This window comes from Salvelinus sp. IW2-2015, unplaced genomic scaffold, assembly GCF_002910315.2.
Source record: "Salvelinus sp. IW2-2015 unplaced genomic scaffold, ASM291031v2 Un_scaffold3381, whole genome shotgun sequence".
NCBI classification, from domain to species: Eukaryota; Metazoa; Chordata; class Actinopteri; order Salmoniformes; family Salmonidae; genus Salvelinus; species Salvelinus sp. IW2-2015.
The window spans coordinates 45,044-56,792 of record NW_019944663.1 but is presented as its reverse complement, the minus strand read 5'-3'; the positions used below and the strand labels follow the sequence as shown (position 1 = coordinate 56,792).

The 11,749-nt window shown below is 42.5% G+C and overlaps 1 pseudogene; it reads left to right on the top strand.

Moving 5' to 3' along the window:
• The window catches only part of LOC112075770 (plastin-1-like), a 20,410-nt pseudogene that overhangs the window by 4,686 nt on the left and 3,975 nt on the right, over positions 1 to 11,749 (top strand).

Genomic DNA, 11,749 nt, shown 5'->3' with positions numbered 1-11,749 from the left:
TGCATCCAGACGGGCCTGCCTGCAAGCTCACTCTGCCCCTGGCTTCGTCGTCACGCTCCGTAATACATACACACACCACAAAACGTAAGTGGAACACACACACCCCGCATGCAAACCATGAAACACCCCAATATGAAATACACACGCCTTTACATTGATGCCTCATATCGATGTGATGCCATCTCTCTATGTCTCTCCTATAGGTGAGAACTGTGTCCAAACAGGTTAGAAATCGCCCTGGAATCCTACAACACAGTATATAACACATTACATATCATAAACATAACATATTTAGTCTGTGTGTGGCGCTCGACTGGACGTGAGTACCAGTGGTGGTTACCTGATGTCCTTGCTTGAAGTGCTGCTTGTTTGGGCGCCCAGCGTTCCTAGGTGATGGTTGACCCAGCGTAGCAACAGTCTTCGGAGACAATGACACTCAGGTCTCTAATCCTCCCCTCAGACAGCAGGTTTAATAAAGCTGCAAATAAACACAATCCAGCCAATTCGGCTTGCAGTGTGTAACAGATACTCACACACAAAACAATAGTTGCAGATACAGGAAATACATGGGCAAATTCATATGGACATAAACTAAATTAGACACACTCTGTTGTGTGGCTGTGTATGCGTGAGTGTGTTAGTGTTTGGACAATGTGTGTGTGTACCTTCTGTTGCGCTGATTCTCTATGTCAGCACAACAGTCCTATCTGATTAATCTGCCAAAGCAGGCCCAGCACCAGTGGGGTTTCCAGCATCAGGTCAGGGGCTCGGATGTTACGCACGTACAGCCATAGACAACGCAGAGTTATCGCCACATCAATTTCCCTAGAGAAGGGACACGAGAGAGACTTACGGTTTTTGTATAGGGACAATCCCAACTTTTCCTTGTGTGTGTGGGTGTGTGGTGTGTGTGTTCTGGGTGTGTGGTGTGTGGGTGTGTGTGGGTTGGGTGTGTTGTGTGTTGTGTGTTGTTAACTCACGTCATGGTGAAGTGGTGGTTTCTTGGTGTTATACTCTCTCATCGATGTGTCAGACTGGGAGAGGTTTGATCATTTTACTGCACAAGACAAAACAGTAATATGTTAGCCAAGGTGGGGTTGTTGTGGTGTTGGTGGGTTTGGGTGTGTGTGTGGTTGTGGTGTGTGTGGTGTGTTGTGTTGTGATGTATAATATATTTGTGCCGTGTTTGAGTTTACCAGAGCAGACTCCCATCTTTACTGATTTGAAGAGACTGTCTCGTCAAGCGTTTCATGGGTAAAGAAGGTTTTACAGTCTCATCTTTGGCCAGAGACTTGTTGATCCAGTTCACAAACGCCACTTCTCCTCATCTAACACACACACACACACCAGTCTAGTACAGCAACCTTGGGGACATACAATTCAGTCCCATTCAAATCCTATTTCCCTACCCCTACCCAAACCAACCCTAATCCTAACCCACCTTCCCTAACCCTAACCTTAACCCTAACCCTAACCCAAAAACCTAAACTTATCCTAACCCTAAACCCAACCCTAACCCTACAAATTAAAACCCAGCTCCTAACCTAATTATTTAACTTATCTAACCCTAATTCTAACCTAAACCCCAACCCCCTAAAATAGCATTTACTTGATGGACTAACAAAATCCCCAGCTGTCCAACTTTTGTCGTTTACATCTTTACGACTCTGTTCCCCACGAATAGTAAACACGTCCAACCAACACACTCCCCACCACACACACAGTCCCACACACACACACAACTCCCACACAACACACACACTCCCCCCACACACACACGTCCCCACACACACACACAGTCCCCACACACAACGTCCCCACACCACACAACACACTACATAATAGAACACACCACATAAACTCTGCTCTCTCTCTACCTGATAGAGGCTGTGTTCCCTCGCTGGGAATTCCTGACAATCCTCCAAAGATCTATCCCTTCTCTCCTGCGATGTTTTCTTAACTGTCCTCACGAGCTCCCTTACTCTTCAGCTCCTGTAACTCTACAAGACAGGTATGCGCCTTGTCTCCTGATGTCTGTGGTGAGTTTCGTGTGAGATGTGTCTGTGTAGTGTCTGGGATGCGTTGCCTACATTGTTCACCGCTTTATTCGGTCTTATTTATATCTTACGAACAAACTCTTCAAAACTGATTTTGGACCCGTTCCTGGACTCCTGGGCTCTCCTGCTACGAAGATCCTCCACTCACTCTCTGACTCGTAAGCCTTGCACTTGACAAACTCAGCTCTCTGAACAGCTTCCTTGCAGCTCCAACAGTCACGACAAACCACCTGTTGTCAGGTCCCGTATGGAGAAACAGACAGACACAGACAGGCAGAAATTAGAACCAGATGAAGTCCATGCTCAAGGCCAAAATGCAGCCCTTACTAGTTCTCCCCTTCTTTCATCTCTGGGTCAGGATTTTATACCAGCAGCCGTTTAGCTACTAGTCTCCCTCTTAACCTCTAGGTTACCTCTCCTCTCTAACCTCTAGTTACCAGTCCCTCTCAAACTCTATTACCTATCTCCTCTCTAACTTCTAATAAATCTAACATCTCTAAATTGGTCGATAAACTGCAGTACTTATAACAGGAGATTGTAGCAATGATGCTCAAACTTATAGGAAATGTACTGAACTAATGATGAGCATCTGCAACCAACTCAGTTCACCGATGGACCTGCAACCCCTGACACGCAGAACATAAACCTTTGCACAACCTAAGTGAAAGTCGCTAAACATGCATCCCTTACACAGACTGAACGACCAATAAAAAAAACTTATACTGCTTTTATGATTGGTTATAAACCGACCTGATCAGCATTTGCTGCAAGCGCTGTGTGTGTGTTAACAACCATCCTGTTGAAAGCCTCTCGGCCCTCCAGTCTTCTCTATATCTGGGTCACCTTGTCGCCATACTGGACATTCTGTCTAGATGACCTGATACACCCACACAGTCAATTTATCATCACAATAAAGGAATATTTGTAATAGAAACCCGAGTACAGAAAATGCAGAACAAACTTGACGCTAAAACTAACAAAGAGGCAACATGCTTCCCATTTGGCCTCATCCTTCTATTTGAACCTCATGCTTCCATGTGACCTCCATGCTTCCATTTGACCTCATGCTTCCATTGTGACCTCATCTTCCATTGTACCTCACTTCCATTGTACCTCCATGCTCCATTGACCTCATGCTTCCATTGTGACCTCATCTTCCATTCTACCTCATCTCCATGTGACCTCATGCTTCCAGGTACCTCATCTTCCATTGTGACCTCATGCTTCATTGTGACCTCATGCTTCCATAGGCGGAAACTAACAAGAGCAACCATGCTTTCCATTTTACCTCATGCTTCCATTGTACCTCATGCTTCCTTGTGACCTCATCTTCCATTTACCTCATGCTTTCCATATGTGAACCTCATGCTCCATTGTATTCATTACTCCATTGGACCCTCGTGCTTTTTCCCCCATAGTGCTAAAAACAAAGACAACACTCCATTTTGACCTCGATGCTCCATTTGACCTATGCTCCATAATTACCCGTTTCCTTGTGACCTGTCTTCCCATTTGAACCTCGTCTTCATGTGACCTCTGCTCCATGTGACCCGTGGTCCATTGTACTCTCTCCATTGTGACCTTGCTTCCATTGTGACCTCTCTTCCATTGAACCTCCATGCTTCCTTTGACTCATCTCCATTCTGACCTCATGCTTCCATTTATTCAACTTCCATTGTACCTCGTCGCTTCCTAGAATGCTAAGACTAACAAAGAGGCAACATCTTCCATTTACCTCGTCTTCCCATTGTACCTCGTCTTCCATGTGACCTCTTGCTTCCATTACCTCGTGTGCTTCCATGACCTCGTCTTCCATTGTGACCTCTGCTTCCATTGTGACCTCGTGCTACCATGTGTTAATACCTGTGCTTCCATTGTGACCTCGTCTTCCATTGACCTGCCAGTTTATTGACAAAAATAATCTTACCCATTCTAAACATGTAAAGTGTGCTACCACATGCTGCAAGATACAGAGCTAACTAGAATAGGAGAGTGTAAAATAAGACTATCTACCAATGTAATCAACTATATTTGAAACCATACAATCTAATCCCCAGGAATGGTAAGTGCCAGTTATCTTTTAACGTCGTTTCAAGTAAATCTAGGCGGATGATAGGCAGTTGTCTGGTTGGTGTATGGATGATCTATTTGTAGTTATTGAGAGATATTTTTGGTTATTGGGATTAACTAGGAGTGAGATTGGGTAGGAGTATTTAGTTGAGCGTTAATTAAGCATTGTGTTTGTGTTGTTGTGTCCTTGATGATGCGCTGCGAGTAGAACACTTGGAGTACATAATAGTCATTATAGAATTACGTCACGCTCGTCTGTGCCTGATCAAGATCTACTCATGGTGATTCCAGTGTTGAAGCTATGATTGCTCCTTATTGATTGTCACTTCTAATCTGTTATGGGAGTTGAAAGGGAAGACATGTTATAGGAGGGATTTTTAGGAGGCGTTCTAACAATGAACCATGGATTGTTATGTGTGCCATTCAGAGGGAATGGCAAACAAAAATTGAGTCCTTTGAAGCTGGGGGTGAGTTGGGGGTAGTAGTGTACCAGGCTCACACGTGTTTGTAGTATTTCATAGACCGGGCAATGCGGCTGGGATTTCGTTGACGCTCAACTAGGTGTGGGTGATTTTCTAAGAGATTGGGTTCCACCACCGTTATTGATTTACATTCCTTCTCAAATTGAAACAACTATGGAAGCGAATGGATTTCAGACGATGGCCAGCATCCCTTGGACGCTTTTACACCTTGTAGAGTTCTTTTATGCCCCGTCTGAATAGGCTTCTGAGTGCTCACTCAGCGTATACTGCCATTTTATGCCGTGACTATATCCCTCACACTCTTTGTACCTTTTCCATCAAAGTTCTTAGTCAAATTCAGTAATATGAATTGAATATTCGGTGTGTATGCAACATCTTTGAATTTGAATTTGAATAATATTGACCCACACTCCTGTTCTGCCTTTTGTAGTTACACACTGCCTCGCCTCGACTCCCACCACTACTAACCTGCTGCCTTGTGGTAAACTTACACAGTCTTTCCCTGCCCTCTTCCCCGCTCCACAAGCACGCCTCTTCTTCTTGTTAAACTGACACACTCCTCGCCCCTATCCCCGCAATACATCCCTGCACCTTCTGTCACTTTTTATACCATCTCCTCCCCTCTCCCCGCCCACACTTATTTGTTTTTTCCTTGCTCTGTCTTCTTTTTTAATAGCGTGTTTTGTAGTCAACTCTTGTCTTCCCCTCTCGTCTGCCTTCGGTATCAGGCTTGCCGCCTTGTGTAAATTACTTACACTCCTCGCCCCCTCCCCCACAGCACCCTGCCGCCTTTTGTTTGTTTTGTTTGTGAACTTACGCACACTAAAGGCAGCAGGGTGTGTGGCGAGGAGGGGCGAGGAGTGTGTAAAGGCAGCAGGGTGTGTGGCGAGGAGTGTGTAAAATCAGCAGGGTGTGTGGCGGGGAGGGGCGAGGAGTGTGTAAAGGCAGCAGGGTGTGTGGCGGGGAGGGGCGAGGAGTGTGTAAAGGCAGCAGGGTGTGTGGCGAGGAGTGTGTAAAGGCAGCAGGGTGTGGGTCAATTCATTTTCAATTCAGTCAATTAAAATTCTAAAATGTGCATCCAAAATCGAATTTCATTTCCCGAATTGACTAAACTTGAATGGAACAGTAGAGAGCTGTGGGATGAAAGTCACGGCCATATATGGAGTCTACGCTGAGTGTGCCCCCAGAACAGTCTCAGTTCGACGGGGCATGGACTCTACAAGGTGTCAAAAGCGTTCCACAGGGATGCTGGCCCATGTTGACTCCAATGCTTCCCACAGTTGTTTCAAGTTGGCAGGATGTCCTCTGGGTGGTGGACCATTCTTGAAAAACACTGGTGAGCGTGAAAATCCCAGCAGCGTTGCAGTTCTTGACACACTCAAACCGGTGCGCCTGCCACCTACTATAATACCCCGTTCAAAGGCACTTCAATATTATGTCTTGCCCATTCACCCTCTGAATGGCACACATACACAATCCATGTCTCAATTGTCTCAATGCTTAAAAATCCTTCTTTAACCTGTCTCATCCCCTTCATCTACACGGATTGAAGTAGATTTAACAAGTGTTTCTAATGTTTTGTACACTCAGTGTATATTGAGGCCATAACACACAACAAATATCCTTATTGTCCTCGTATCTCTCCCTCGAGTTAATCAATAACCACACAACTATTTAAAAAATAATAGATCATCATACAGAACTGTATCATGTTGTCTTTGTGAGCTTAAAGATATGTGCCCGACCTTCTGGGGCTTAGATAGTATGGTTCAATAATATACACTATAAATTGTATGGTCTAATATATAGATTAGATTCTAGATTGTAGACAGTCTTATCTTTACTCTCTCCTTATTGTAGCTCTGTATTCTCTGAAGCCTGTGATAGCACACTTATCACTGCTAGAACCGGTAGATTAGCTTATTGCGCAATACACTGGCAGGTCAATGGAAGCTTGAGGTCACAATGGAAGAATGAGGTCACAATGGAAGCATTAGGTCACAATGGAAGCATTAGGTCACAATGCAAGCATGAGCTCACAATGCAAGCATGATATCACAATGGAAGCATGAGGTCACAATGGAAGCATGAGGTCACAATGGAAGCATGAGGTCACAATGGAAGCATGAGGTCACAATGGAAGCATGTTGCCTGTTTGTCAGTTTAGCAGTCAAGTTTGTTCTCCAATCTTGTGATTGATGTGATTTTGCTATTGTAAATGTTTGTAGGCTTATGTAGCCAAATTGTATCTACGATCGTACGCTATCCATTTGTTTTTTGTTTGCTATTTTAATATATGAGAATTAACCAATGATATCAGGCCACACCGGCCATGATTACAGACAACTGTGTGTCTTTTGACACTATATAAATGAGTCATCCCGCAGTGTTTGTCATTATACCCTGATGAAGACAGCTTGTCTGTCAAAACGTTGGACATTAACATTTTTGCATCTGAGCTCCTAGAGTGTGCGGCTCTCCTTTATTTTTTAAGTGTTCCACTCCGCTAGCCAGCACCTCGCCTAAATAGGTGTGCGTTTATTTCGCCTCTAGATTGTTCTGCATCTGTACCTTGCGTTTCAATTATAAATATTTCCTTTAATTGTGATGATAAATTGACTGTGTGTGTGTGTGTGTGTGTGTGTGTGTGTGTGTGACATCTGTTCGTAGATTACGCTTTGCTAGTCACTCAACCGTCTCTACTTGTCATAGTTCCACCTTCTCTAACCTCTAAGGTTATCTCTATACCTCAGGTTACCTATCTCTCCTCTCTAACTCTAGGTTACCATCTCTATACCTCTAGGTTCCTCTCTAACCTCTAAAGGAGTTTAGCATGTCTCATAGCGCCACTCTAGGTTAGCCCTCCTCTAACCATGCAATGGTTTAACAAGTTGCATCCTCAACCTCGAATAGAGCTACCTCAGTCCTCCAAGGAAGACCTATCACTAAGGTTAGGAACTTGATGCAAAGACTCTACGATTACCAATTCCTGCCTCTAACGCGCTCCTGTATGGGGTTACTCTCTCACCCTCTAGGTTAACTCCCTAACCTCTAGTGTGTTATAGAGACCTCACTCTCTTCAACTCTTTCTTTAGTTGTGAAGCTCGCTCTCTCACACTTAAACGCGACTCTCAGGATTACCTCCTAACCCTCATAGGATCACTCTTCCTCAACTAACTACCTAGGTTTATTGTCTACTTCCTACTTTAATCTTGCCTCTAGGATTCAACACAGCTCATCGTTGAACTACATAGTTACTCTTATTCTCGTCTTCACATACTAGGTTACCCATCTTCTAACTCTAGGTTAATTCATTATGACTCTCTTCGTCAGTGTTCACTCTTCTACCCTCCTAATATAGTACCGGACACGTGCATACTTATTCCATTCAGAAAGGCTGGTTTGAGATCTGACTTGGAGTTTTACATTGTTGTTTAAAGTGTTCTCCTCCTATTTGATCTTTTTTTTGTGCATGGCAGGGTTGTATCATTTGTCCTTCGGTTGTATCTTACAAACTAGGCTAGTTAATCATTATCACAGGTGGTCTTTTGAGACACAATTATTCGTTTTGCCTCAGTCTGCGCAAGTTAATCACCTCCATCAGATGGCTGCCTGCGACAACAACTCTAATGTAAGGTTGTTCTTCTAAATCATAATGATTATATGTCTGCATCTGCAATTATTCTTTATTTTGGGCAGAATTAACTCATGCTTTAAGATTTTTCTGTAGAATTACTCATGTTTTTGCATCTTATTACCCTCTTGTTCTCCAGACCACAGTGGGCAAAATCACCTACTGTACTGTTCCATAACGCACAGAGTTAGGTACCTTCTACGCTCAAAGAGTTGTAAGTTGTATCCTCATTTACCAGCAAACAGATTCTAACCTCCTTGCGCCTAAAGACTCTGCCAATATTTCCAAACTAATTAGGTCTTTGCAATTATCGCACACATCAAAAGTAAAACTCTGCTGGTATTATTTGGTCCATTAATGTTTATTATTATTATATTCTGGCTAAAAAATATTAAAAATTTTAATTAGTAGTAGCCATAATTCAATAAATTGGCACCATAACAGGGTTCAATTGGAACCAATTTTGGTCGCGTAACGACAAGAAGCCTTGGGATTTGTAATCAAAGCACCTAAATAAAAGGGTTCTATAATACGGAAATCTTTTATTGGGCTTTCAATATAACTGAAGCAAGCAACAGACTACCCCTTTTTGCTTTATAGAGGAGTTCAGATAACAACTTCTCTTTCTAAAGTGTATCATCTTACATCATGCCATAGAATTAATTCCTTGGTATTTTTTAACTTTTCTTGTGTCAAGATTCAACAGTTTCATCAAAGTTGGTCAAAAGTTTACTATACTGTAAGCATAAATATCCAATAATAGGTTTGACTTGCCCTCAAAAAGCAATATTACCTCTCAGAGAAAGATGTTGATCAACCCTTATTCTGCTTTTTCAAGTCCTCTCTGAGCAGCTAACCCTAGAGGCAGACACTTTAATATGTAGAAGGCTTGTAATTGATGCTGCGTAGTGGGCAGGCAATTAGGTGATGACTATTTGAAATTAAGTTTGTTTCAGGCTGATGGAAACTTCAAACAGTGAGAAAGCCCTTATGACCAAGACTGGCGCAGCTTGGACACTGTAGTCTTTGTAATATGGTTTCATTGCTAATTGAAGTGCTGCGCAATCTTCATGTCATGAAGTGCACTTGAGCCACACTGGGTCTGGTTAGCCCTAGCAGTTTAGTAATTCTGTCTTCTGAGTTATTAATGCTATCTGCATGGTTATTAATGAATTCAAACAAAATTGGAAATATTCAGAAGCAAGCATAGTTCTGGATAAAAATTATATATCTGGATTTTCATTGATGAGACCTACTTAGTCATATGACACTCAGACAGACAACTGACCAACGAGGGCATATCACTCAAAAATGGACAGAAGCAAGCATTACCATCTTATAGGACAAACACCTCAGAACTGCAGTAGGTAATCATCTTCTCTGCCAATTAGTCATAGATAAAAATGCTTCAAAATTCACAAAAAAAAGTGACGTTTAAATGATGAAGATTAATAATCATACGAACAACTGTGTTTACCCCGTACCCATCAATGGGCTAGCACTGTGGTACGCTACGCGTCGCCATAATCAAACTACAAATCCCACCGATGCTCTAGCTTGAATGCTTCTAAACAGGAGAAATTAACGTCTCCGTGAAGAAGGGTTTCAGATACTTTCATTTTCACTTTTGAGTTTCTGACTAACGGGTGACTATTTTCAGCGTTGTGATAATTCAGGCACATTTAGGGAATCCCGCGCATTCTGTGAACTATTTAGTTGGCTTTCTATTTCTATTTTTGCATTGCAAAAGGCATTTTTGCATATCAAGTAAATAATACCCTCACAAAGACTTCTTATTTTGTTGAGCAGGAGCAGTGTTCTCTACTGCGGTGGGGGCCCTCAAACTCTCGTAACCCTTCTGGTTACCTCTCTAACCTCTAGGTTTACCTCTCCTAAACTCTAAGTTTACCCTCTCTTACCGTCTCGGTTACTCTCCTAAAACCTCTAGGTTACTTCTCTAACCTCTAGGTTAACTCTCAAACCTCTAAGGTCTCTTAAACCTCCGTAGGTGTACTCTCTTAAGTAGAACCTCTGGGTTACACTCTCTAACCTCTAGGTTACCTTCTATACCTCTAGGTTAACTCTCTTACCTAAGGTTACCTCTCTAACCTCCTGGTTACCTCTCCTTACCTCTTGGTTCTGTCCCATCTCTAAACCTTAGGGTTCAAAAGGCGGAGGTTCTCTCTAACTCTAGATTACAATATCCCTCTCTAACCTATGGTTACTCCTCTCCTTATATACCTCTTGGTTACTCCCTAACCTTGGGTTAATTAGCTTCCTGTCTACCTCTAGATTATCTCTAATCTAACCTCTAGGATCCTATATCTCTCTATCTCTCTAGGGTTACCTATCTCCCTATCTAACATCTATGGAATACACTATCATCTTTCTCTCTCATCCTTCTTTGGTCGGGCTGTGTTTCCGCTCCATGTTCATACTCACTGAATTGTCAAGGTCTGAAACACAATCTCGACGTAGGTTTACCTATATGCTTATGCTACATAAACATTCACACAAGTGATGATCATAATGATTACCACAGGATGGCACTGACTCTATACTTTCTTCGAGGCCTCTGATCAAAACTAGCTAAAGAGTCTAGAGAAGAGTAAACTTATCCATTAATATACATATATAGAGCGCCTGTTTTTCTTTGTATTAATTAACATTTCCCAAACTGTCTAAAACCTGTTTTTAGCTTTGTATTATGGAGTATTCGTAAGTAGATAATTGATGAAGAAACCTTTATCTTCATACAAATGTTATCCTAAGTAATAGGCTGTTAACGTCTTCAAAACTCATAATGTAGAGGAGGAAGGCTCTGACATCTAACGGTTTACCTCGATCATGTGTATCATATACCTTCATCCTTCCCGGGCTGCGAGATCCATACTAATAGGGATACTTTTCTGTCTGGTATAGTCATTTACTCTGATTATCAGACCTTACGCTAAAGAGTAGATCTATGGCCTCCTGTACTCTATATCTGCTCTTCTCTTAACCTCTAGTTCTCTCCTCCTTCTAACCTCTAGTTACCTCTCTTTCACGCACATAATCTCCTCTCTAACTTACTAATCTAGATTCTAACATCTCCTAATTGGGTCTGATGAACTGCAGTGTACTTATACAGAGTTTGTAGCAATTGATGCTCACTTTTCAGGAATGTCTGACTAATGATGAGTCATCTGGCACCACTCAGTTCACCGTATGACCTGGCACCCTGACACGTAGAACAACAAAACCTTTTGCACACCTAAAGTGAAGTCGTAGAACAGGTGTGCAGGTCCCTAACACAGAGTGACTGACCAATAAAAAAAACTATACTGCTTTATGTTGGTTATAAACAATGACCTGAGTAGCATTTCTGCAAGTTCTGGGGGCTGTGTGTGTGTTAACTAACCGATCCTGTTGAAAGCCTCTCGGAGCTCCTCCAGGTCCTCTCGTGATCTGGGTCACCTTGTTCGCCATACTGAACAATCTAGATTACCTGAATATATATATATCAC